The following is a 26,290-nucleotide window of genomic DNA, read 5'->3' as shown; positions in this document are numbered from 1 at the left end:
AAGACTGATTGTGTACTACAGGCAAAGAAGTAGCTAAATAATTTTGAAAAGTAGAGTCTAAATCTTAAAAAATCTGCAAAATGAATATTAGTTTGCAGATTTAAAGGTTGATTCAATTGGATTCACAGTATTTAAAACAGAAAAGATGTCAAGATGATAGAGTTAAATCTAAACATAATTTTCTTTTAAAATGTCAATACATACATTAAAGTTAGAATAAAAAATGACAGGTTGGGTAAACAGCAACAAACATGCTTGAATAAAATACAAATAATGTAAAGAAGGACTGGAAGGGTAAATTTTTAAAGGATGAACAAGTCCCATATCAAAAAATTAACAGAAAGTTGAAGATGTGATACTAATAATGGAGAAGTTCAGATTTACAGAAGAGAAGCTTAAAAAGGACAAAACACATAAGTCTAATTTATAGCAAAAATTTAAATAATAAGATAGTAAAAATGTTAAATAGTAACTATCATAACAAAAAATAAATCATGAACTGTAAGAAATGCTAGGAAACAAAATGGATGTAGATACCTAAGAACTTGAAGTTCTGAAGAAAATAATCAAAGCAAAAGTATAAAAATATAGTAAATGCTATAGTTTATTTTAATCACTCACAGTTCCAAAATTTTTTCCATGTATTAAAAGAAAAAGTAGAAATAGAACAGACAACATTCTAAACATGCACACACACATGAAGTCAAAGTAAAAAATAATAACTGAAATCCAGGTGAAAAACTGCAACAATCTAGGAGATTTTAATTTTCTATGCATTTTACATCTGGAATCAAAGAAGTGATCAAAATTGTAAATGCAGAGTATTTCAGTTCAGTTTAGTTGCTCAGTTGTGTCTGACTCTTTCCAACCCCATGAATCACAGCACGCCAGGCCTCCCTGTCCATCACCAACTCCCGGAGTTCACTCAGACTCACGTCCATCCAGTCAGTGATGCCATCCAGCCATCTCATCCTCTGTCGTCCCCTTCTCCTCCTGCCCCCAATCCCTCCCAGCATCAGAATCTTTTCCAATGGGTCAACTCTTCACATGAGGTGGCCAAAGTACTGGAGTTTCAGCTCTAGCATCATTCCTTCCAAAGAAATCCCAGGGCTGATCTCCTTCAGAATGGACTGGTTGGATCTCCTTGCAGTCCCAGGGACTCTCAGGAGTCTTCTCCAACACCACAGTTCAAAAGCATCAATTCTTCGGCGCTCAGCCTTCTTCACAGTCCAACTCTCACATGCATACATGACCACAGGAAAAACCATAGCTTTGACTAGACGGACCTTTGTTGGCAAAGTAATGTCTCTGCTTTTCAATATGCTATCTAGGTTGGTCATAACTTTTCTTCCAAGGAGTAAACGTCTTTTAATTTCATGGCTGCAATCACCATCTGCAGTGATTTTGGAGCCCCAAAAAATAAAGTCTGACACTGTTTCCACTGTTTTCCCATCTATTTCCCATGAAGTGATGGGACCAGATGCCATGATCTTCTTTTTCTGAATGTTGAGTTTTAAGCCAACTTTTTCACTCTCCTCTTCACCTTCATCAAGAGGCTTTTTAGTTCCTCTTCACTTTCTGCCATAAAGGTGGTATCATCTGCATATCTGAGGTTATTGATCGGAAGTTTTTAATAATGAAAACAATAAACATTAAAACTTAAAAGCAGAGAAAAATACACAGCCTTACATACTACGTGTGTGTGCTAAGTTGCTTCAGTTGTGTCTGACTCTTTGAGACCCTGTGGACTGCAGCCCAGCAGGCTCCTCTGTCTATGGGATTCTCTAAGCAAGAATAGTGGAGTGGGTTTCCATGCCCTCCTCCAGGGTATCTTCTCAACTCAGGAATCGAGCCCATGTCGCTGATGTCTCCGGCATTGGCAGGTGGGTACTTTACCATTAGCACCACCTGGGAAGTCCATAGGAAATAACAAAATAGAAGGATTAACTCCTTAAGACCAAAAGGTAGAAAATAACAACAAAATACATTTAAGAAAAGGCAGAAAACAAGATCAAAGGAAAATTCTTATCTAGAAAACAGGAAAAAATAAGTGGATGAATCAGTTGAAAAGCAAGTAAGTAGGGACAAAATAGGAATGAACACAGCAGGTAACTTCTTGATGAACCTAATTAGCAAAGGAAGAAACACAATATTACAATATGAGAATAGAGAATCAAAAACAGAGAGGAACTTAAAACTATCCAAAGAAAGTACTTTGCAAACTGAAAATAAACTTGAAAATTTTAGTGGTCCTGATTGTTTCCTTGAAAAATAAAATCAATCACAAGACTAACTCCAGTCAGAGAATATAGCACATTTATCCATTAGTTTACCTGGAAGGAATCATAAGAAGTTAATAGCCACATTTACCCTTTGGGGAAAGAGATTTGTAGGGGATGGAGAGAAATTCATTTTTCATTTCATCTCTTTGTGAACTGTCTGAATTTTCTAGTCATACCTGTATTTCATTTTCCTTAACTTGATGGGTTCACTGGGAAATGAAATTATGTAATTCTTTGTATTTGCAAATGGCAAAAATAAAATAAAATAAAGAATAAAAGAGACAGCTGCAGGTATGGAGCACAGTTTTGAAATGGAGGAATCAAGAGAGTGTGGTGGTTGGTGGAGACACCTGATTCTGGGCAAGTTTCATCTGGAAGCAAGGAATGGGCCAAGAAGTCCTGCCTAATGGAAGAAGCTACCAGGGGTTCTGCAGTCAAGCGAAGGCGGAGAAGAAGGGGAGAGCCCGTAACAGGGCACCTGCATGAAAACAGGCCCATGGTTGGGCATAAAGCCCCTCCGAGCATTTGTACCAGGGTTATCTTTGTTGCTTCATCTCTCAGTATCATTCCCCAGGGATCCTATTGGTCACCACTCAGAATCTCTTGTAGTTATAAAATGCATTGTGCTTGGTTATTTGTTTTTAAATATTTGCTTACCTATTTTAGAAAAAATATCCAATCGGGAGCTGTTTAACATATCTGACTATAAACATGTTTTGCCCTGGTGCTCCCTATGTACAGACACATGTAACACACCAGCAGAATTGTTCCCGAGGCATACTCCTTTGTTCCTTCTACAACAGATCAGAAGGGCCAGATTCCTCATCCAGAAGAGTTAGTTGAAATACAATTTGTCTTATTACTTCTATTTGAAAATACATTTTAAACAAGCCAAATAGATATCATGTGGCCTGTCAGTAACTTGACATTGAAGAACAACATATGATTTGTATCTTGTTTCTAGTTTTCACACAATGATATTAATTCCTCCCTGACTTTACCTTTGCTGTTTGTCATGGGTGGGACATGTATTTATTCATTTTCTCTCTTCTTTTCCACTTGGTACACTCCAAACTAGGTTCAAACTAAAACAAACAACCAATTAAATTTAAACTAAAATACCTCCATTTAAGTGAAGGTTTTCCCAGTAACCCCAGGAAAATAACTCTCCATCACTATGAGTTCATATTGTTTTGTTTGTACCCCTAAACATAGCACTGATTTTATACTGTGGCTATTCCCCTGTCTCCTCCCATTAAACCACAGGCTCTTCAAGAGTCAGGTCCTGGAATCTGCAGCCTCTACAACTTCTATGGCATTTATCTTAAAAATAAATGCCTTAGAAGTTAAATACTTAAGTAGTTTTAAGTCAAACTGGAATTTATTCACGTTGTAAACTTTCGTCCGTATGTTCAATTTTGGACTGCAGTAATGGAAATGGTACCTGGCTTTGCTAGGGTTACCCTGTTATAGTCAATTAGAATACTTTACTACAGTAGATAATTACATCAAAGTAATTATCTTTCTAAAGGGGATAAATATTCTCTATTAGAACTGAGGCTTCCCTGGTGGCTGAGACAGTAAGAATCTGCCCTACAATGTGGGAGACCTGGGTTTGATCTGTGGATTGGGAAGATCCCCTGGAGAAAGGAATGGCAGCCCACTCCAGTATTCTTGTCTGGAGATTTCCATGGGTAGAGGAGCCTGGCAGGCTACAGTCCATGGGATGGCAAAGAGTTGGACACGACTGAGAAAGTAACTTTTTTCATTATCTATTAGAAGTGTTAATTAGATTTTCCCACTTTGTTTTATTGAAGAGAACCACAGTTTTAAACATGCCAGGGCATGCTTCACTTTATTTAGTGTGTGGATATATATGACTGTATTTGGGTTCCAAACAAGTACTAAAAACAAAACAAACAAGCAACCAAAAAAAAAAAAAAAAATTTAATGTTGGAAAAGAATAAATGACATCACCCCAAAGTGATCTCTTTGTCACAATAACTAAAGCAGCTTTCCTTGATGTCCAATAAGAATAAGAAATACCCTACAAGTGCACTAGATTTAAAACAATGGGGTCAAGAACAAGGTGGTGGAGTAGGTGGACGTGGATGTGGAATACAGCTCTCTCCACGGATACACCAGGAACACACCTTCAGACACAGAAGTGCTTGCAGAACACCAGCTGAGAGCAGGCAGGAGGACCTGACCAGCAGAAAAGAATATATAGAACCACGTAAAACTTAGTGGGATGAAGGAACTAGGGGAAAAAAACAGGAGTGTTACTAGGACTGGACCTGCTCTCGGCAGGTGGGGGAACTGAAGCAAGGGTCTGATCCCCACATCAGGGCAATTGTCTGAGTCAGAGGAGAAACATTTAAGGCTGAGAATGAAACAGCTGATCAGTGACAGCCTAAATGAAATGAGATTGAGACAGTCCTTGCAGCAGCCATACATACCCAGAACAGGGACACAGGTCTCCAAGTAGGTGAAGTGGCTGGGAGCTGGAGTTTGGGGATTGTGGAGCAATCCCAGGGCAAGAGCTGCTGTTGAGTGCAGAGAGAGGGAATGAGGGAACGTGAGGGAGGAGACTGAGGCGGGGAATGCCCGTGGAGGACAGCCAGGCATCCATGGAAGCAAGGTGATACTGCTGAGTCATGCGTAGGGGATGGAGCCATCTCCCCATGAGCCAGTATCAGCGGCTGAACAATAGAGACACTGGCCCATCAAGCGCCTGATACACTGACCTACAGAGTAGGACCCTACCCAGGATACCCCTTTAAGTGCCTGATGTGCCAATTTACAGAATAGGATCCCCAGCAGGACCCCAGGCAAAGGAGCCCTCTAAATGTCTGAATGGGCAGAGCTACAGAGAAAGACTAGGCAAAGAGGCTTTCTGATCATCAGCTTCCAGAGGCTTGAAAAAAGACTTTGACAGGGTCATAACTCCAGTGGCTGAGCCAGTCCGTGTCCCTGCACACTTGGCACAACCAGGATCCCCATGACCCAAGCAGCTGCACCACCTTCACACTCAACCCTCACTGAGGAAGAGCTGCCACAGGCAAAAAAAAAAAAAAAAAAAATCTTGTGTCTATGCATGCATGGTCGCTTAAGTCATTTCCAATTCTTTGCGACCCTGTGGACTGTAGCCTACAGTCTTCTCTGTCGGCGGGGGTTCTCCAGGCAAGAATACCAGAGTTTGTTGGCCAATACTGGTTGCCATAACCTTCTAGAACACTGTATTTCCTGTTGCCCTAGCCACCAACTCTCCTGAGTGCCTGGTGCTGCCAGAAACTCTGCGACGCAAGCAGCTGCACCACGTCCACACCTGGCCCTCACAGGGGCAAACCCAAGTCCTCCAGGGCAGCCTCAGGAGCAAACCCCAGTGGACGACCCACACGAAGAGATGGAAATAAAACCACAATTGAAACCCAGGGGCAGTGTGGCTAAGGAAGAAGACCTAAAACCTTCCCACCAGCTGTACAAGCTGCAGATTAAATCCACACGATCAACTAGACAGACTCTGTGTTGCACAGAATATATAAAAGGTCATTGAGAGCTCCCACAAAGGAAAATGCACTGGTTCTGATAGCTATGGACATTGGAGGCAAGAACACACAGGAGTATGACCAGATTAGAATCTGAGCTGCCCTCACAGCAGGTCCAGAGACCAGCACAGTGTTGGAGGGCATCCTAGGGAGGTGAGGTGGACTGTGACTCCAGGCAAGGGAAAGGATTCCTGACAGCAACGACTTAAGAAAAACACTTATTATTCTTATGATTTGACTTGTTCTATAGATTCTTTTGGATTTTTTTTTCCTTTTTTTTTCTTCCGTGCCCCCTTGCTGTATGTTGATTTTATTGGCACTATGAAATCTAATTAAGTTTTGAGGTTTTTTTTAATCATATTTTTTCCTGTTGTTATAAACCTCTGCCTCTTGCAGTTCTGTGGAATTTTCCCTTTTTTTTTTTTCCTCATTTAAAAAATTTTTTTTAAAACCTATTATTAATTTTTCTACAATTATTCCTTTGTTTTTCCTACTGTTCTTTTCCCCTTGAACTTAATCTTTAATGTATATAAATCTTCTTTATCTACCTCTATTTAGCTTTGCATATCTATTCTTTCCTTCTTTTCTTTCTTTCCTTTCCTCTCAACATATTTGTTAGTTGTGTTTTCATTGTTTTATTCCCCAGTTGCCATCTTGCTTTAGTTTTGTTTTCCAGTTTGTGCTTTAGTTAGTTTTGTTCTAAACCGGTAAATATAATTTTTTATTTCCTTTGTTCACTGGGTCAATCTATTGTACTTTATTTTTGTTGGACTGTTTTGATTTTGCTTATTGATGTATATGTATATATTCCATTATTTTAATTATTATTTGCCTGATTTTGTAACTGCTATTTGTTTGGGATTCATCTTTGGTTTCTCATTTTGGGCATGTATTTTAATCTCAATTAAAGCCATAGAAAACCATTTGTGGAATCTTCCTTCTTGACCAGAGATCAAACCCTGAGCCTATGGAGTGGAAACACTGACTCCAAGTCCTTAGAATACCAGAGAACTTACCCTAGGGAGTATCGAAAAGTGAGAATTCACACAAAGGAAGCCACTTGAATATAAGACCTGGCATCACTCAGTCACCAGGTAGCACCCTGTGTAGGTCGCCTCATCCAAACAACAAACAAAACAAAAATACAAACCCAATAATCAGCAGACAGGATTACCACCTCACTCAGCCTTGCCCATCAGAGTGGCGGGAAAAAAACTCAGCATAAATCACAGCCTATACGAAGCTTAAACAAACTACTGCACCAACCATAGGGGGACAGAAACCAAAAGGAAGAAAGAATTCAACCTTAAAGCCTGTGAAAAGGAGACCTCAAACACAATGAGTTTTAAAAAAATAATAATAATGAAAAGGCACAGAAATACTGCACAAATGAAAGAATTAGCTAGAAACCCAGAAGTCCAAGTAAATGAAGAGGAAATAGGCAAACTACCTGAAAAAATAATTCAGAATAATGACAGTAAAGATGATCAAAAACCTTGGAAACAAAACGGAGAAAATGCAAGAATCAATTAACAAAGACATAGAAGAATTAAAGAATAAATGTACAGAGACAAACAGAAGAATTGCTGAAATTAAAAATACTCCAGAAGGAATAAATAGCAGAATATCTAAAGCAGAAGAGCAAATCAGTGAACTGGAAGATAAAATTGTGGAAATAACTTCCAGAGAGCAGAACAAAGTAAAAAGAATGAAAAGAACTGAGGATAGTCTCAGAAACCTCTGGGCCAATATCAAACACACCAACATTTGAATTATAGGGGTCCCAGAAGAAGAAGATAGCAAGAAAAGGTATGAGAAATTTTTTGATGAGATTATAGTTTAAAATTTCCCTAACATGGAAAAGAAAATAGTTGATCAAGTCCAAGAGGCACAGAGTCCCATACAGGATAAACCCAAGGAGAAACATGCCAAAGACACATACTAATAAAACTAACTAAGGTTAAAAACAAAGAAAGAATATTAAAAGCAGCAAGGGAAAAGCAACAAGTAACATACAAGGCAATCCCCATATGTTTAACAGCTGATCTTTCAGCAGAAACTGCAGGCCAGAAGGGAATGGCAGGATGTATTTAAAGTGCTAAAAGGGAAAAATCTACAACCAAGGTTACTCTACCTGGCAAGGATCTCATTCAAAATTGATGGAGAAATCAAAAGCTTTTCAGACGAGTGAAAGTTAAGAGAATTCAGTACCACCAAACCAGCTTTGCAACAAATGTTAAAGGGACTTATATAGTCAAGAAATATAAGAGAAGAAAAATGATCTACAAAATCAAACCTCAAACAATTAAGAAAATACCAATAGGAACATATAAATCTATAATTACTTTAAATGTAAATGGATTAAATGCTCCAACCAAAAGAAACACATTGGCTGAATGGATAGAAAAACAAGACCCATATATATGCTGTCTACAAGAAACCCACTTCAGACCTGTAGACACATATAGACCGAAAGTGAGAGGATGGAAAAAATATATTGCATGCAAATGGCAAGCAAAAGAAAGCTGGAATAGCAATACTCATATCAGACAGAATAGACCTTAAAATAAAAAATATTACAAGAGATAAGGAAGGACACTGCATAATGATCAAGGGATCAATCCAAGAGGAAGACATAACAATTGCCAATATCTATGCATCCAACATAGGAGATCTCAATACATAAGACAAACACTAACAGACATAAAAGGAGAAACTGACAGTAACACAATAATAGTAGGAGACTAACACCCCACTCACACCAATGGACAGATCATCAAAACAGAAAATTAATAAGGAAACCTAAGTCTTAAATGATACATTAGATGAGATGGATTTCATTGATATCTTCAGGACATTCCATTCAAATGCAGAAGAATACACCTTCTTCTCAAGTGTTCATGGAACATTCTCCAGGATAGACCACATCTTGGGCCACAAATCAAACCTCAGTAAATTTAAGGAAATTGAAATCATATCAAGCATCGTTTCTGACCACAATGCTATGAGACTAGATACTAATTACAGGAAAAGAATTGTAAAAAAACACAAACAATGGAGATTAACCAATACCTTTCTAAATAACCAACAGGCTACTGAAGAAATCAAAAGGGAAATCAAAGAATTTCTAGAAATAAATGCAAATGAAAATATAACAACTATGGGATGCAACAGAAGCAGTTCTAAGAAGAAAGTTTATAGCAATACAATCCTACCTCAAGAAACAAGGAAAACATTGAATAGACAACCTAACTTTACACCTAAAACAACTGGAAAAAAGAAGAACAAAAACTCCCCAAAATTAGCAGAAGGAAATAAATCATAAATATCAGATCAGAAATAAATGAAAAAGAAATGAAAGAAACAGTAGTAAAGATTAATAAAACTAAAGGCTGGTTCTTTGAGAAGATAAACAAAGCTGACAAACCTTTAGCCAGACTCATCAAGAAAAAAAGAGAGAAGAATCAAATCAACAAAATTAGAAATGAAAAAGGAGAGGTTACAACAGACAGTGCAGAAATACAAAGGATTATGAGACTATTATGAACAACTATATGGCAATGAAATGGATAACCTGGAAGAAATGGACAGACTCTTAGAAAAGTTCAACCTTCCAATACTGAACCAGGAAGAAATAGAAATTATGAACAACCCAATTACAAGCACTGAAACTGAAGCACTGAAATCTCCCAAAAAACAAAAGCCCAGGACCAAATGGCTTCACAGGAGAATTCTATCAAGCATTTAGAGAAGAGCTAATGCCTATCTTTCTAAAACTCTTCCAAAAAATTGAAGATGATGAAACACTTCCAAACTCATTTTACGAGGCCACCTTCACCCTGATACCAAAACCAAGGACAACACAAAAAAGAAAACTACTGGCCAATATCACTGATGAACATAGATTCAAAAATCTTCAGCAAAATTTTAGCAAACAGAATTCAACAGCACATTAAAACTCTCATACACCATCATCAAATTGGGTTTATTCCAGAGATGCAAGGATTCTTCAATATATGCAAATCAATCCATGTGATACACCACATTAACAAATTGAAAGATAAAAACCATATGATAACCTCAACAGATGCAGAAAAAGCCTTTGACAAAATACAGCACCCATTTATGATTAAAACTCTTCAAAAAATGGGCATAGAAGGAACCTACCTCAACATGGTAAAGGCCATATATGTTAAGCCTACAGCAAACATTATTCTCAATGGTGAAACAGTGAAAGCATTCCCCCTAAGATCAGGAACTAGACAAGGGTGTCCACTTTCGCCACTATTATTCAACATGGTTTTGGAAGTCCTAGCTACAGCAATCAGAGAAGAAAAAGAAATAAAAGGAATCCAGATCAGAAAAGAAGTAAAGTTCTCACTGTTTGCAGATGACATGATACTGTACATGGAAAATCCTAGATACTATCAGAAAATTGCTATAGCCGATCAGTGAATTTAGCAATGTTGCAGGACACAAAACCAATTCACAGAAATCACTTGCATTTCCATACACTAACAATGAAAAATCAGAAAGAGAAATTAAGGAATCAGTCCCATTCACCATTGCAACAAAAAGAATTAAATATCTAGGAATAAACTTACCTAAGGAGACAAAAGAACTGTACACAAAAAATTATAAGACACTGATGAAAGACATCAAAGATGTTCCTGGGTAGAAAGAATCAATATTGTGAAATGACTATACTACAAACACAATCTGCAGATTCAATGTGATCCCTATGAAATTACCAGTGGCGTTTTTCATAGAACTAGAACAAAAAAATTCACAATTCATATGGAAACACAAAAGACCCCGAATAGCCAAAGTAGTCTTGAGAAAGAAGAATGGAGCTGGAGGAGTCAACCTTCCTAATTTCAGATTGTACTATAAAGCTACAGTCATCAAGACAGTAGGATACTGGCACAAAAACAGAAATATAGACCAATGGAACAAGATAGAAAGCCCAGAGAACAACCCACGCACCTATGGGCACCTTATTTTTGACAAAGGAGGCAAGAATATACAATGGGGCAAAAACAGCCTCTTCAATAAATGGTGCTGGGAAAACTGGACAGCTATGTGTAAAAGAATGAAATTAGAACACTTCCTAACACCATACATAAAGATAGACTCAAAATGGATTAAAGATCTAAATGTAAGACCAGAAAGTATAAAACTCTTAGAGGAAAACAGAGGCAGAACACTCAATGACATAAATCAAAGCAAGATCCTCTATGACCCACCTCCTGCTGCTGCTGCTGCTAAGTCTCATCAGTTGTGTCTGACTCTGTGCGACCCCACAGACGGCAGCCCACCAGGCTTCTCCATGCCTGGGATTCTCCAGGCAAGAACACTGGAGTGAGTTGCCATTGCCTTCTCCATGACCCACCTCCTAGAGTAATGGAAATAAAAACAAAAGTAAACAAGTGGGGCCTGATTAAAATTAAAAGCTTTTGCACAGCAAAGGAAGCTATAAGCAAGGCGAAAAGACAACCCTCAGAATTGGAGAAAATAATAGCAAATGAAGCAACCGACAAAGGATTAGCTTCCAAAATATACAAGCAGCTCATACAACTCAATACCAGAAAAACAAACCCAATCATAAAATTTGAAAAGGACCCAAACAGACATTTCTCCAAAAAGACATACAGATGGCTAACAAACACATGAAAAATGTTCAACATCACTCATTATTAGGGAAATGCAAATAAAAACTACAATGAGATATCACCTCACACTGGTCAGAATGGCCATCATGAGAAACTCTACAAACAATAAATGCTGGAGAGGGTGTGGAGAAAAGGGAGTACTCTTGCACTGTTGGTGGGAATGTAAATTAATACAGCCACTATCGGAGAAGGCAATGGCACCCCACTCCAGTACTCTTGCCTGCAAAATCCCATGGACCGAGGAGCCTGGTAGGCTGCAGTCCATGGGGTCACTAAGAGTCGGACACAACTGAGCGACTTCACTTTCACTTTTCATTTTCATGCATTGGAGAAGGAAATGGCAACCCACTCCAGTGTTCTTGCCTGGAGAATCCCAAGGATGGCAGAGCCTGGTGGGCTGCCGTCTATGGGGTCGCACAGAGTTGGACACGACTGAAGTGACTTAGCAGCATGGAAGATGATATGGAGATTCCTTAAAAAGTTAGGAATAAAAGCACCATGTGACCCAGCAATCCCAGTCCTAGGCATATACGCTGAGGAAATGAAAATTGAAAAGAGACATATATCCCATTTTTTATTGCAGCACTATTTACAACAGCTAGAACATGGAAGCGGAGAAGGCAATGGCACCCCACTCCAGTACTCTTGCCTGGAAAATCCCATGGATGGAGGAGCCTGGTAGGCTGCAGTCCATGAGGTCGCTAGGAGTCGGACACGACTGAGCGACTTCACTTTCACTTTTCACTTTCATGCATTGGAAAAGGAAATGGCAATGCACTCCAGTGTTCTTGCCTGGAGAATCCCAGGGATGGGGGAGCCTGGTGGGCTGCCATCTATGGGGTCGCACAGAGTCGGACACAACTGAAGCAACTTAGCAGCAGCAGCAGCAGCAGAACATGGAAGTAACCTAGATCTTGTCCATTGACAAGATGAATGGATAAAGAAGCTGTGGTACATATATTCAATGGAATATAAGCCATAAAAAGGACTGCATTTGAGTCAGTTCTAATGAGGTGAATGAACTTAGCGCCTATTATACAGAATGAAGTGAGTCAGAAAGAAAAAGATAAATATATTCTAACGCATATATATAGAATCTAGAAAAATGGTACTGAAGAATTTATCTACAGGGCAGCAATGGAGAAACAGACATAGAGAATAGGCTTATGGACAAGGGGAGAGGGGAGGAGAGGGTGAGATGTATGGAGAGAGTAACACAGAAACTTACATTACCATATGTAAAATAGATAGCTAACAGGAATTTGTTGTATAGCTCAGGAAACTCAAACAGGGGTCCTGTATCAACCTGGGGGTGGGAGGGGTGGTACGGGGAGGTAGATGGGAGGGAGGTTCAAAAGGGAGGGGATATATGTATATCTATGGCTGATTCATGTTGAGGTTTGACAGAAAATAACAAAATTCTGTAAAGCAATTATCCTTCAATTAAAAAATAAATTAAAAAAAATAACGTTTTACCTAAATGTCCATTGACAAAGGAATGGATGAGGAATGTGGTACATATATATAATGGAATACTACTCAGCCATTAAAAAGAATGAAACAATGCCATTTGCAGCAACATGGATGGATCTAGAGATTGTCATACTAAGTCATACAGTGAAAGATAAATGTCACATGACAGTACCTACATGTGGGACCTAAAAAGACGATACAAATGAACAGACATTACAAGACAGAAACACACTCACAGACTTCAAATACAAACTTACGGTTACCAAAGGAGAAAGGGGGGAGAGGAGGGATAAATTAAGAGCTTGCGGTTAACATATGCCTTGATTCCCTGGTGGCTCAGATGGTAAAGAAACTGCCTGCAATGTAGTAGCCCCAGATTTGATTCTGGGGTCAGGGAGATCCCCTGGAGAAGTGAATGGCTACTCATTCCAGTATTCTTGCCTGGAGAATTCCATGACCAGAGGAGCCCTAATGGGCTATAATCCCTGGGGTTGCATAGAGTTACACATGATGGAGTAACTGACACTTTCACTTTTTCACACTTATATACTCTACTACATATAAAATAAAAAATCAACAAGGATCTACTGTATAGCACAGAGAACTCACTCAGTATTCTGTAATAACCTATATGGGAAGAGAATCTGAAAAAGAATGGATACACACACACACACACACATATATATGTATAACTGAATCACTTTAGTGTACACCTGAAACTAACAGAACATTGTATATCAACCACACACCAATATAAAATAAAAATAAATTAAAAATTTTAAAAATAAAATAGAAGTTTTAACAGCCTACTCCAACATGGATTTTTATTCCCTTGGATAGCTAATCAAGTGTTTCCCCCATCACCAATTGCATCATATATGTGTTCAAATGTCTGTTCTTGAATTCCCTGCCCTTGAGGTAACTAACCATTGCTAAGAGCTTGATGTTGTTCTTTCCAACTTTTTTTTATGCTTATTCTGAAATGTGTATATATTGTATATAAAATTTAAATTATAAAATTGTGTCTGGCTACACATATTGGACTGAAACTTGATTGCTCCATTTCAAAAATATACATCTTCTCAGGTCATTATTTGTGTACCTACTTATGATTGCTGAATGTTAGCAACCTTTTTAACACTGGCAAACTTTTTTCCAACATGGTAAGTAGAAAATGCTATCTCATTTCACTTTGCATTTTGCAAATTATCTGTGTGTTTAAATGTTGTTCATAGAACAAAATGCTTTAACCTGGTAATCGAAAATGTATTCAGAATTCAGATGTTTCTCAGAAACCCTATATCTGAGAATTTCTAAGAAAGCTTTCCTGAGAGACTTTTCTTAAATTTTTCTCTATTTTTAATTTCTATGGATTGCTCATATATTCTGAGATTTATAAGCCAATCCTCTCAGCCTAGGAGGAAGACACTCTATTGAAAAAAAATAATTGTTTTAAAATATACTAGAAATTAATATTTCAAAACATATATATTGTAAAACCCAAGTACCACTGGTCACCAGATGATCTGAGGACATCTCATGCGTCAGACATCATTGCATTTAAGGCCAAAGTTAGCTCTGAAAACTTGCAAAATTATTGTTGTTGTCATTGTTCAGTTGCTAAGCCATGTCCGACTCTTGTGACTTTATGGACTGTAGCACACCAGGCTCCTCTGTCCTCCACTATCTCCCAGAGTTTGCTCAAATTCATCCGTTAAGTTGGTGATGCTATCTGACCATCTCATCCTCTGCCACTCCTTTTTCCTCCTACCCTCAGTCTTTCCAATGAGTCAGCTCTTCACATTAGGTGGTCAAAGTATTGGAACTTCTGCTTTAGCAACACTCCTTCCAATGAATATTCAGGGTTGATTTCCTTTAGGATTGACTGGTTTGATTTCCTTGAAGAATTATAGCTCTATAGAAAAGTAGGTCAAGGCTTCCCAAACCTTAATGTATTTGTGAATCACTGAACATCTTAATAAAATCCAGATTTTCAGTCAGTAGTTCCAGGGTGGGGCCCAGGATTCTGTATTTCCAAAAGCTAATAGGTGATGCTGATGCTGCTGGACTAAAGACCACACTCTGAGTTGAGAAGGCATTAAAGACCTCAACTAGTTTAGCTCCTCATTTTACTTACACAAGAGAATGAATAATATACCTTGATATCTGTTTTTTAATTTAAAGAAATACATAGAATTTGCTTATATATTTCAAGCTAACAAACATCTTTTTGTGTGACATAAATAATATTTGAACAGACTGTAATAAGTAGTCTAACATCTGTAGCTCTCAGAAAATAAAACATGGTAATTAGGGATGGCACAAATTGTGTAATCATTGCCTTTAATGTCTTGTTCTTTCTAGGTCATTCAAATTGCCATCTACACATGCATAACAATGAAATTTTCATAAACAAGCCAAAATATCCAAAAGGCATGGAGAGTTATAGTGCTTTAATAAATCATGTATTATGACATTATAACCTCAGAAAAGATAGACTTCTTAACTCTAACGCTCAACCTTGAGGAGGATAAACATGCTGTTCAACGATATAGTGCCAATACTTTTTTTTTTTTTTTCCTCTAATTTTATTTTATTTTTAAACTTTACATAATTGTATTAGTTTTGCCAAATATCAAAATGAATCCGTCACAGGTATACATGTGTTCCCCATCCCGAACCCTCCTCCCTCCTCCCTCCCCATACCATCCCTCTGGGCCGTCCCAGTGCACCAGCCCCAAGCATCCAGCATCATGCATCGAACCTGGACTGGCAACTCGTTTCCTACATGATATTTTACATGTTTCATTGCCATTCTCCCAAATCTTCCCACCCTCTCCCTCTGCAACAGAGTCCATAAGACTGTTCTATACATCAGTGTCTCTTTTGCTGTCTCGTACACCGGGTTATTGTTACCATCTTTCTAAATTCCATATATATGCGTTAGTATACTGTATTTATGTTTTTCCTTCTGGCTTACTTCACTCTGTATAATAGGCTCCAGTTTCATCCACCTCATTAGAACTGATTCAAATGTATTCTTTTTAATGGCTGAGTAATACTCCATTGTGTATATGTACCACAGCTTTCTTATCCATTCATCTGCTGATGGACATCTAGGTTGCTTCCATGTCTTGGCTATTATAAACAGTGCTGCGATGAACATTGGGGTACACGTGTCTCTTTCCCTTCTGGTTTCCTCAGTGTGTATGCCCAGCAGTGGGGTTGCTGGATCATAAGGCAGTTCTATTTCCAGTTTTTTAAGGAATCTCCACACTGTTCTCCATAGTGGCTGTACTAGTTTGCATTCCCACCAACAGTGTAAAAGGGTTCCCTTTTCTCCACACCCTCTCCAGCATTTATTATTTGTAGACTTTTGGATCGCAGCCATTCTGACTGGTGTGAAATGGTACCTCATAGTGGTTTTGATTTGCATTTCTCTGATAATGAGTGATGTTGAGCATCTTTTCATGTGTTTGTTAGCCATCTGTATGTCTTTTTTGGAGAAATGTCTATTTAGTTCTTTGGCCCATTTTTTGATTGGGTCGTTTATTTTTCTGGAGTTGAGCTGTAGGAGTTGCTAACTCCAGAAAAATAAACGACCCAATCAAAAAATGGGCCAAAGAACTAAATAGTGCCAATACTTTTTGAAATGCTTTTGGAGCTTGAAATTTAGAGCTGCCAAAAATGTCTAATTATTAAACAGAAAAATATTCACCTTCATGATGCCTTTGCCAACCAACCACAAGCATTTTTGCCATTGTTGCAAAATTGACCGTTGCTTTGCTGGTCTCTTGGCAGTCCACCATGGAGCATCTTTTATTTCCTGAGTGAAGAACTTCGTGAAGTCAGCTTTCTTCTAGCTTTGACCAGATGGTTTCTCTCTCCACCATGACACCCTGTCAATACTTGACTTGCAACACTTACAGAATTCTTCATATGACTTGCTCTGACTATGTGCAAAGTTTATCCTATTTCATCCTTTGATTAATCTCAGCAATTGCATCTCAGCTGCTCTGTATTCTCATCATTGCCCATCCAAGAGCTGTGAACAGCAATATGCGTTTGTCTGAATCCACAAATCCCACAGAATCTATAGCCACTGACATAAATACTGAACACCCCAAGGAAATGTGAAAATTTATGGAGAAGAACCATCAAGTGAGAAATGAGGAAAGTTCTCAAAATCTAACAAGAAGATCCAGAAGTTAAAAGTCCTAAACGTTCTCTCATTTCTTCGCAAAGGTTAATTACTTACCAGTAGTGAATCAGGAGTAACAGTCTAGTTTTCAGATGTTTACACCTTTGTTCACTGGAAGCCAAGATGAGATCATGATGGTGTCAGAGAGCAATTGAGCTGGGAAGGTGTATGAGGAGACATTGGAAAAGGAGAAACGGGAAAGCCATTCTAGAATGTGGACCTAAGAAGTAATAGGCTTCCCAGAAAGCTGAGCTGGACAGGATGTGTATGCAGGAGGTTTACTTTGTGCAGTTCCATCCTAAGGAATTGGAGTGGGAGATGGGAAAGGGTAAAACGAAGTATTACAAAGCCGAGCACCACCTTGGACAATTGTGGCTCAGTCCTCCAGGGGGCGCTCTAATAAGTTATTCAAAACGGAATACACCTCAAGCTTGTCCAGCAGAAGCACAAGCAAGAAATAACCCATCAGCTTTCTTCTCCCATTGGTAGAGAATTGCCCTAGAATGTAGTGCATGACTTTGCACTTTCAGTATTGTACACACTTCAGAACAGCTGAGTGGTTTCCTGAAAGCATCTTAATAGATGGCAAAAGAGAAGCTGCATGGCAGAAAGGCTGAATAGTTGCTGTGGTTAATGCAAGTGGCTGTCAGGTGACACCTTCACCAAGCTGGTTGCTGTAAAAAATGCAGGTCATGAGGATGTGATCTGGAGCACAAGAAGCTGCTGACACCAATGCTTAGAAGTACATGAGGCTAATGCAAATCTGTCTGCTCTGGAAATAATGAACACAGGAAAATACCCATCCCTCTGACAACAGTCAGAGAAAGGGACACACATACCAAAGGGAAGTCAGAAAGGGAAACCAGCTGGGATGCAGAAGAAGCCAGGGCATTGGGGTGTTGCCCTTGCCTAGGACCAAATTCCACTTTCTCTGTGCTTCAAATACACTGACATCTGGATGGGAGTTTTTCTGTCTATTCATGTTTTTGGTATTTGGTTGCTATTTATTTTAACTTCCCATCTCTGGCAGAGTGATGCCATCTGCCACTCATCTTTTTATCTTCACATAAATTACTTTAGGTGCTTTGAGTTCTGTGTGATTTAGGGAAAGCCCTCAGCTTTTCCTGCTTTTGACCTATTTTAGTTTGAGTTGCTCTAAAAGCTGACCCCAAGGCAAGGATGTGGCTACAAGTAGTTTATTTGGGAGGTGACGGAGGAAGTGCAGCAAGGGAGGGGGTACTGAAATGGGGTGGGAAAGGCAGTAAGTATGTGCGCGTGAGCCTATTATTGGTGTCTCAGTCTTGCAGGAAGTGTGCCCCACTGAACGACAGGGAAGCTGGGGTGTCTCTGCACCAGCTCCAGTTCATTGGGTGAAGGTTGCTACTGGGAACGTTAAATCCACAGTGCTGGCTGGCATGCAGGCAGAGCAAGCTCCCTTGGTGCCTAATAAGCCTCCACGCAGAGACGCCAGTGGAGAGGTATGGATGATTGAGGGGATGGGGGGTGGACGGTGTGAACTACAGCTGCAGTGAATCTGGGAGTTTGCTGAGAGGACGTGGATTGGGGCACCAGTAGCCTTTACTGTATGCGCTGAGGAAATGTCCAAACACAGAGAAAAATGACGTTAACCAGTCTCCTTCTGGTAACAAGGTGGAAAGAATAGTAAAGTGTTAGAGGCAGTTTAACTCAGCTTTGAAACTGAAATTACTTATTAAACTTTACAAAAACTTCAAGATGGCATTAGATCCGCTTAATGAAAATTTCCTTTACCATGACTAAAGAACTAATTGGGAAAGCAGCCAACATTAAGTTTATGGCTCTTGGTTTATAAATGAAAAGCCTCACCAAACTATATTAAATAATCCTCCCTCAGCTCTGTTCCTATATGAACACAGGAAACCCTGCAGGGTGTGTGATGCTACTGTACTGGTCATTGCTCTGAACCACTACCAAGGTGGAGCCACTCTGAGATGAAAATGGTTTTGCTACTCTTTGCTCCGTCCAATGCTTTCTGTTGGAAAAGCCAGATGACAACATAGGAAAACTCGACTTGACTTGAATAGAGTAAGGACAGAAGCCTGGACAGAGCCCAGAGGATTGGCTAGGAAGGAATTACTCTCAGTGGTTTTACAGATTAAAAATTTAATCCAATTCTTTATTTCCTTTTACTGAAATACACACACACACACATACCTGGGCCCTGGCCTTAGAGTGGTCTTTGCTTTTGGTGCATTGTAGCTTATTCTAATCCAAATCCTTACAGATGCAATGCTGGAAAACACATCCACCTCTGCCTGTGCTCTGCCCTAACACATTTCTGGCTTGTAGCTGGACAAGCTCTTGTGGGTTTAGATGTTTGAGCCTTGGAGCATCAGTACCAGGCCAGGGGCTCTGTGTCCTTGGGCAGCAGATGGATGTGAAGTGCAGCACTCCCTCCTCTCTAACGGCCTCCATTCAGGCTCTTGGCAGCGGAGACAAAGCAGCTCTGCAGGCCTTTGAACGCCTATGCATAGAGGTACTTCCTCCAGGGGCTTCCGGGGGTCCTGTATGCCTGCACACACCTGCCCTTAGCCATGACCTTGGCTCTAACCTTGGCCCCACAGGCCACCAGACGTCCAGAGAAGACGAAGGTCCATTTCGCATACACTCCATACCACTCGGTTCCCTGACATGAGTAAACAAACCAGTGTTATCAAAAAATGTGAAGATAGTCAAAGATCTAACCCATTACACCCCCCATGACTCTAATTTGACAGCAATCTTTGCTTGTTTTATGGGGTGTTTTTATCCAAATTTTAATTAGTAAGTAATGTCTTTGGCATTTATAGTCTATTTAATCACATTAAAAAGAAAACATGAAAATAAAACCCACTGGCATTATGCCTAACAAGCAGCAATAATAAAGTAGATATTAAGCTTAATGCAAATATAATGAATAAAACATTTTCAAATTCACTATAGCAACAACTTGCAATATTAACAATGCAAAGTGATGGAGGAAGGTTTATTTTAGGAATGCAGGAGTAGCGTAAGAATAGGACGTGAACAGAGGACTGTTCGAAACACCCCCAGGGCTCCCATCTTACCTCCTCCCTTCCTCTCTCCCATCTGCTCAGGCTGCTGCAGCCATTCTGGTTTCCCATTGCTCTTCCTTAGACACCCCAGGTGGGTTTCTGCCTCAGAACCCACAGTTCTGCCTAGAAAGCTTGCTTCCCAAGTATCTGCCTCAACTTTGTCAACTCTTAAATGCCCCCATCTCACCAAAGCCTACTCTGATCACCTCCTTCAAATTGCAGTCCTTTCCCAGTTCCATTAGGATGGCTATTATCAAAAATAAAAATTTAAAAACCAACAACAACAAGACAATAAGAAGTGTATTTATGCTAAATCACTAGATTAAAGAATAAATGAGCAAAACATCTTAATCATTGTTGGAAAGTATCCAATAGAATGTATTAGTCACTCCCAATTTTAAAAATTCAAAATTAGGATGCTGATAAAGGAGACTAACTAAATTTGACATAGTGTTGGCAGGGAAACTATGGCAAATATTAATGCTAAAATGTTAGGAGTGTCCCATAAAATAAGGCAATAATTCCACAAATTCCCATTATTCAAAATAATCTAAAGAATCCTAGAAAAAAAATATTAGCAAAAACTGGAAAAAATTCTAAGATTTTACATTAAAATTCAAAATAATGAAATAAAAATATGTAACAGGTATATGAGAAACTTGAAAGGTGTCTAAAAGTAAAATAAACACACACAAAGCACAGATATGTCAATGTGCTAACAATAACCTATATAAAGATCTCACTCAAAACAGCAACAAAAGTATATTTGTCCACCCCCAAAAACTTAAAATGTATTAAAAAGTAATATTTAAGGGAAGAAAAATAGGTGTAAATGTATAAAGGTAAATAATATGGAAATAATGTCAATCAATAGAATGTAATAGTCACAAAATCAAATGAATACTGACACAGAGAGATGTCAGTTAGAGGTTGATAAATTTTCTAAAAATCAAGCAGGAGAAAATTTCATATAATATGATTCTCTCATATTTTATGTGAGAGAAGTTTGTACATATGTGTGTGTATCTAAATAGAATTAAAAGTTCTAAGTAAATACCAAAGTACTCATTATACTACTCACATTTTATTTTTATTTATACATAAAAAATGCTTATTATACCAAAGGATTTATTATCCACAGAGGAAAGAGATTGAGGGAAGAAAAGAGTGGAGAATGAATATGGACATTTTTTACTTTTCAGTTCAGTTGCTCAGTCATGTCTGACTCTTCGTGACCCCATGAACCACAGCATGCCAGGCCTCCCTGTCCATCACCAACTCCCAGAGTCTACCCAAACCTATATCCATTGAGTCTGTGATGCCATCCAGCCATCTCATCCTCTGTCGTTCTCTTCTCCTGCCCTCAATCTTTCCCAGCATCAGAGTCTTTTCAAATGAATCAGCTCTTTGCATCAGGTGGCCAAAGTATTGGAGTTTCAGCTTCAACATCAGCCCTTCCAATGAACACTCGGGACTGGTCTCCTTTAAGATGGACTGGTTGGATCTCCTTGCAGTCCAAGGGACTCGCAAGAGGCTTCTCCAACACCACAGTTCAAAAGCCTCAGTTCTTTGGCTCTCAGCTTTCTTTATAGTCCAACTCTCACATCCATACATGACCACTGGAAAAACCATAGCCTTGACTAGACGAACCTTTGTTGGCAAAGTAATGTCTCTGCTTTTGAATATGCTATCTAGGTTGGACATAACTTTCCTTCCAAGGAGTAAGCGTTTTTTAATTTCATGGCTGCAATCACCATCTGCAGTGATTTTGGAGCCCCCCAAAATAAAGTCAGCCACTGTTTCCATTGTTTCTCATCTATTTGCCATGAAGTGATGGGACTAGATGCCATGATCTTTGTTTTCTGAATGTTGAGCTTTAAGCCAACTTTTTCACTCTCATCTTTCACTTTCATCAAGAGGCTTTTTAGTTCCTCTTCACTTTCTGACATAAGGGAGGAGTCATGTTCATAACTGAGGTTATTGATATTTCTCCCAGCAATCTTGACTCCAGCTTGTGCTTCTTCCAGCCCAGCATTTCTCATGATGTACTCTCCATATAAGTTAAATAAGCAGGGTGACAATATACAGCCTCAACGTACGCCCTTTCCTATTTGGAACCAGTCTGTTGTTCCATCAGACCAGGAAAGCAGTCTGTTGGACTGCAAGAAGATCCAACCAGCCCATCCTAAAGGAGATCAGTCCTGGGTATTCATTGGTAGGACTGATTTTGAAGCTGAAACTCCAATACTTTGGCCACCTGCTGCGAAGAGCTGACTGACTTGAAAAGACCCTGATGCTGGGAAAGATTGAGGGCAGGAGGAGAAGGGGACGATAGAGGATGAGATGGTTGGATGGCATCACCGACTTAATGGACACGGGTTTGGGTGGACTCCGGGAGTTGGTGATGGACAGGGAGGCCTGGTCTGCTGTGATTCATGGGGTCACAGGGTCGGACACAACTGAGCGACTGAACTGAACTATTGTTCCATGTCCGGTTCTAACTGTTGCTTCCTGACCTGCATACAGGTTTCTTAAGAGGCAGGTCAGGTGGTCTGGTATTCCCATCTCTTTCAGAATTTTCCACAGTTTATTGTGATCCACACAGTCAAAGGCTTTGGCATAGTCAATAAAGCAGAAGTAGATGCTTTTCTGGAACTCTCCTGATTTTTTGATGATCCAGTGGATGTTGGCCATTTGATCTCTGGTTCCTCTGCCTTTTTTAAAACCAGCTTGAACATCTGGAAGTTCATGGTTCAAGTATTGCTGAAGCCTGGTTTGGAGAATTTTGAGCATTACTAGCATGTGAGTGCAATTTTGCAGTAGTTTGAGCATTCTTTGGCATTGCCTTTCTTTGGGATTGGAGTGAAAACTAACTTTTTCCAGGCCTGTGTCCACTGCTGAGTTTTCCAAATTTGCTGACACATTGAGTGCAGCACTTTCACAGCATCGTCTTTTAGGATTTGAAATAGATCAACTGGAATTCCATCACCTCCACTAGCGTTGTTCATAGTGATGCTTCCTAAGGCCCACTTGACTTCAGATTCCAGGATATCTAACTCTAGGTGAATGATCACACCATCGTGATTATCTGGGTCGTGAAGATCTTTCCTGTACAGTCTTCTGTATATTCTTGCCACCTCTTCTTAATCTCTTCTGCTTCCATACCATTTCTATCCTTTATTGTGCCCATCTTTTTATGAAATGTTCCCTTGGTATCTCTAATTTTCTTGAAGAGATCTCTAGTCTTTCCTATTCTATTGTTTTCCTCTATTTCTTTACATTGATTGCTGAGGATGGCTTTCTTATCTCTCCTTGCTATTCTTTGGAACTCTGCATTCAAATGGATATATCTTTCCTTTTCTCCTTTGCTTTTTGCTTCTCTTCTTTTCACAGCTATTTGTAAGGCCTCCTCAGACAGCCATTTTTTTTTTATTCTATCCATTTTTACAATTAGTGATTTACAATTTACATTTTTATTCTATCCATTTTTACAATTAGTGATTTTTTTTTCTATTTCTTTTTTATTTTTTAAACTATGAAAGTATAAGACATTTACAGGAGACTTGGAAAATACAGAACAAAGTTACATATAGTTCCACTATATATTACAATTAATTTTTTAAGTGGATGAATTAATTTTTTAGTTGGAGTTTCAATATCAAACTCTAAAAACTTGATAGAAATAATATACAGAAAAGTAGAAGAATATAGTAAACCTGATAGGCACTATGAATCTATTCAACATAATTAACTGAATATTTTATAATACACATTACTTGAGTAATCTATAAGAAGAAAATAAATATGACAAAAATTGTTTCCAAAATGAAGAAAAATGCACAAAGCAAAAGTATTGTATTTGGTCAGCATTTAAGCACCAAATTATCATTTCTATTTTCTGGTATCTACCATAATGAATTAAATTCTTGCTGCTCAAAGTAGCTAGAAGTTCTTGCAAATAGCAATGGCATTACCTGGGAGCTGGCTAGAAATGCAGAATCTTAGACCTTCCCTCAGACCAGTAGAATCTGTATTAAATTCCCAGGCAATTTTTGAGTGCAGGGACGTTTCAGTAATATTGTTCCAAAACATTAAGCATTTTGATTTCTGCTTTAATCATTGAAAAAGAAACTGTTTAAAGGTACAACATTTTAATTTTTTCCTAGTATGTGAAAAATGAAAGTACCTTCAATTATCAGAGACAATTTGTAATGGTAATTCTTTCACAATATTAAAAATATTTTAAATGTTAAATACAAAACTAGAATTTTTCAGTATCTAGAGAAGCAAGATAACTGAGTAAAAACAACAGAAACCAATATTAGCACATTTCAAGGAGTATAAGTTGAACTTTGTAAATTGTAATTTTTCCTGCATCAAAAATCATTGTTTCCAGAATTGAAAAAGACACATGTACCCTGATATTCATTGTAGCACTATTTACAACAGCTAGGACATGAAAACAACATAGATGTCCATTTACAGGTAAATGAATAAAGAAGCTGTGGTACATATATACAATGGAATATTACTCAGCCATAAATGTTAGTTGCTAAATTGTGTTCAAGTCTTTGTGATCCCATGGGCTGTAGCCTGCCAGTGGAATTCTCTAGGTAAGAATGCTGGAGTGGGTAGCCATTGCCTTCTGCAGGAGATCTCCCTGATCCAGAGATTGAACCCAGGTCTCCTGCAATGCAGGCAAATATTTTACTATTTGAACCATTAGGGAAGACTCAAAATGAGTTAGTCACTCTGTCATGGTATTAGCCATAGAAAGCAGTGAATTTGAGTCAGTTCAAATGAGGTGGATGAACCTAGAGCCTATTATACAGAGTGAAGTAAATCGGAAAGAGAAAAACAAATATTGTATACTAATGTATATATATGGAGCCTAGAAAGTTGGTACTGATAAATCTATTTGCATAGCAGCAGTGGGGACACAGACACAGAGAACAGCTTTATGGACACAGCGGAAGTGGGAGAGGAAGGAAAAGGTGGGATGTATGCAGAGAGTAACATGGGAACTAACATTACCATATGCAAAGTACATAGCCAATGGGGATTTGCTGTGTGACTCAGGGAACTCAGACTGGGACTCTGTATCAATCTAGAGGGGTGGGATGGGGATGGGGGAGGGAGGGAGGTTCAAGAGGGAGAGGACATAGGTATATCTATGGCTGATTCATGTTGAGGTTTGGCAGAAACCAACAGAACACTGTAAAGCAATTATCCATATATATATATATATATATATATATTTTTTTTTTTTTTTTTAATTCAGTATTTCCCCTTCCTGAGAGGAGAGGCAGCCAAGTCTCAGCTGACTTGTTTCTCCATTCCCAGGGGAACTGTAAGGTATGTCAAGAGACAACACGGAGACATCACCACCGAGAGACATAACCACCGACTTAGCTCCATAGACACCAAAGAAGCTTCAATTTCCTGCTTTCACACATAAATCCATCCCCTTCACAACCTCTCACTTTAATCCCAGCCCAGTTCTTACCTAGCTTTCCCCACAGGAAGCCCCCTGCACCAGGTGTGACTCCACTCTGATTATTTAGCACTGTGTTTGCCTGGGTTTTCCCTTACTGTGTGCTTTCCTCTCATTAACAGGAGGACCAGGTTCCTGTTGCCTGGGCAACAAAAACAGCACTGTGCACTGTGTGTGGTGACTGGGCCCTGCTTATGTTTTTCCTTTTACATTCTTGAATACTCTCACTTTTATGGTTGAAAGAATGCAATCCTTTCTGCAGTTCTGCCTCATTTCTTGCTTTGTGGCTCTCTGCAGTGAACAGCTGATTTTTCTCATTTGTCTTGGATTTACTACCTTAACTTCTCTCATTTCCCTTAGCTAATGTTGATACTTTCTTTCCCCTTAATCAGATTCTCCCTTTGAATTACCTACTTTGGTCAAGATAGGCAGCTCAATATTTTCTTCTCCTTTTAGATGTCTGTCTAAAATAGTATATTCACCATTAAAATAACCCCATTTATAAAATTTCCTTATCTGCCCTATTTCCTTCCTTTCTTCTCTTGC

At 38.9% G+C, this 26,290-nt stretch overlaps 1 protein-coding gene and 1 long non-coding RNA gene across 3 annotated transcripts in view; one reads left to right on the top strand and one right to left on the bottom strand.

Annotated features, from left to right (window-relative positions):
- The window catches only part of ANKEF1 (ankyrin repeat and EF-hand domain containing 1), a 90,695-nt gene that overhangs the window by 12,318 nt on the left and 52,087 nt on the right, over positions 1–26,290 (top strand). The gene's annotated exons all lie outside the window — the stretch shown is intronic.
- Positions 587–11,225, bottom strand: LOC147361300 (uncharacterized). The gene is made up of 2 exons (XR_015140027.1): positions 11,077–11,225; positions 587–1,908 (listed from the first exon to the last, which is right to left on the bottom strand). It is a non-coding gene; the product is annotated as an uncharacterized LOC147361300 (long non-coding RNA).

The sequence above is a fragment of the Bos grunniens genome, chromosome 13 (assembly GCF_055505025.1).
Source record: "Bos grunniens cultivar Pamir isolate PY7600 chromosome 13, Bosgru_T2T1.0, whole genome shotgun sequence".
Lineage (NCBI taxonomy): Eukaryota > Metazoa > Chordata > Mammalia > Artiodactyla > Bovidae > Bos > Bos grunniens.
Note: the sequence above shows the minus strand (reverse complement) of the source record. Positions and strands in the feature narration are given on the sequence as shown.